We start from the raw sequence: 2,984 nt of genomic DNA, 5'->3' as shown, positions 1-2,984 counted from the left end.
CTTATAGCTCACCCCTAGTATCCGATAGGACCAAGACAAACAACACAAGGCATCACTCTTACCTTGAAAGACAAATACCAATAACTATAACCAAGCAAGACCTTTACTACTCATATATCAAAATATAATTCCCCGGTAGACGACAGTGGTACTCCCAAGACTCAGTCCTAGTCTAAATCTGCCGTAGACTCTCGGGGCGAACGGTCCCCGATTCGACATGCGGCGAACAGTCCGCATCCAAGACTCGATCGACGTAACGGAAGTCGAGAACCCACAATCGCGAAACGATCCGAAAGAGGCGGAAAAATATGAGCTAAACCCACAATCGGCAGAACAGTCCGAAAGAGGCGTAAAGACAAGTCAAGCAAAATGTATAGCATAAAGGCATTGTCACCAGAATACGGTATGAGGTGACCCACAATCGGCAGAACAGTCCGAAAGAGGCGGGAAAAACATAAATCAACCAACTCCCGGCAGAACGGCACGAGAGCGGCGTAAAGATATATCATAAGAATACGACTCAACCAAGCGATACGAATCAACTTGGAATGAGACTAATAAAGTAATGAGCCGATGATAATTCAAGTAAGACCTCCAAGTCCAGTTATACTCGTAAACATGGATTAGTGTCTCATTTCTCAATATTTGTCACTTGAATAAAAATGTAAATAAACAGAGATGAACCGTTTATAATAAGCAAAACAAGCACAAATTTTAAATGACTCAATTTAATTAAACAAGTAGAATAATTCACTCGTATTTGAGATACGATAAATAAATGAGAATGAACGGATTGAAAATTCATATTATAGGTAAATAAGACATTTCATCAAATTTTGACTTGAATAAATAATAAATTCCACATTTATGATTAATGTGAGACAAATATATGAATGAACGATATTTAACGAATTAAGTTATAATAAAGCATGAGACAAAATGTAAATAACCCACATTCTCACCATTTCTAAGCAAACATTATGATTTAGAGATGAACCAAAAGTTACTAGGCATGTTCAAGGCATAATATAAGACATTAGAAAGCATAGAACAAGGAAGAAAGACGGTCGCAAAATCGCACAAAAGACGAGCTGGACGCTTACATTAGTTGAGTATTCATGGTTATTATTTGAAAACGTACACAAAACCTCAATCACAAACAACAATCAGGCTTATGTTCCTTTAGGACATGTTAGGCAACAACGTACAATTTATTTCAATTAAGCTAAAAAGAATAACATAGTGGCCATTTTAAACAATCAAATTAAAGCTCCCATTTATTTCAATCAGTGAACACAATATTGAATCAATCTCCCATTTCACAGGTTCACACGGGTTTAGGCCGCACTGCCCAGCTCACCCCTGCCCACTGCCCGGGCCTGGCCACTACCCGTAACAGAGCTGGCTTCAACCGACGCAGCATAGAGGTACGCAGAACAACAACAATAATTAATTTTGTAGTGTGTGACGTTGTCAAAATGGGTACCATTGGATGGTCTTTTTAGGAATGAAGGAAGGTCACTAATCATAGCAATTAAGCAACTGTTAATTCATAAAGTTTGAATTAAAAGATTGGTTAATGTCTAGTTGAGCACAAGGGAGGTCACATGGATAATAATAATAATTGGTACCCGTTTTTAAAATAAAGAGGAAAGGTGTAAACCTTGATGTAAGTTGCTCTATTAGAAGGTGCTGTCTGTACATAACAGTATAACACCCAACAAAAATGTATTCTTTGGCATGTAAGGGGAAAATATAAATACGACTCTAAATGCCCAAATACACAATACAACAGCCGCATAAAACCTGTCCCAAAAACAGTTCGAATTTCCGTCTCAATACAGTCCCGAAACCACATAAATCGTTCCAAATCGGTCTAATTGAAGAGCGAATAAAAACAGCCTAATTCAAACATTACTTTGAGACGAAAAATATCATACAAATGATAAAAACATAAAAGATCAAACTTTATCAAACAAGGGCATATAATACGACACAAAAGACGGAAATTTCGACATTTGTCGAGTAACCTATCACCGTTACCTTTTTGCTCTCCTAAACGACTGAGGAATCGCCCAAGGATGATCTTAAACCCAAAAATAGAAGAAATTAGACCAAAATCCGAATCCCTTGTAAGACGGCCGTTCTGAAATAGGACGAAAGCTTGACTCTTTCTTACATACAAAGAAGGAGGATGAGATGAGGAAGCTATTGGTGTAAAATTTATCGAATTTAGTTGAGAAATGGGGACGGGATTGGGGTAAAGAGGTCGGCGGAAATGGGGTTTTTCTGGGTTATGTTGAATGTGGTGTTGTTGCAGCTAAGGGCTCACGCAGAAGAAAGGGGAAAAATGAAGGGGGGGTGGGGACGGGAGGTAGAACATTAGTGATAATAATAATAATAATAATAATAATAATAATAATAATAATAATAATAATAATAATAATAATTAAGTTAGAGTGTAAGAGTGAGTGTTGTCGGAATCGGGTTGGTCCGAATTGAAATAGCTTTATAAGAGAAATGCGACGATCCTGCTAGACGGAAATGTGTCTATAACTTAAGACGTAAAACTATTATTATCGTCACAAATATTATTATCCGACTGAAATATTTATCTTATATAAACAAGCTTGTAAGAATGTAAATTTTATAAAATTTATGTTCAAAAGGAGGTTAATTAAATTAGAAAATTTAAAAATATGAAATAAAGTAATCGAACGGTTAAATAAATTTTAAATGTCAGAATGAGAAATTTGCGGGTGTTACACCCGTGGCCTCTTAGTTAGCCGAGGAAGGAGGGCTTGACCAATGAGTCTAGACCGATCTTGTGAGACCTAGGGCCGTAGACTAGACCTTTGGCTCGACTTTGCTACTCAAAGGTAAGGGTAGAGCCTCCTAGGGTGGGTACATTCATACCCCGCCCTCATCTAGGTTTGAGAGTAGGCCTCCTCGCGAGGCGTGTCACATCATTACGCATAAGTGTG

This window comes from Silene latifolia, chromosome 8 (assembly GCF_048544455.1).
Source record: "Silene latifolia isolate original U9 population chromosome 8, ASM4854445v1, whole genome shotgun sequence".
Taxonomy (NCBI): Eukaryota; Viridiplantae; Streptophyta; class Magnoliopsida; order Caryophyllales; family Caryophyllaceae; genus Silene; species Silene latifolia.
Note: the sequence above shows the minus strand (reverse complement) of the source record.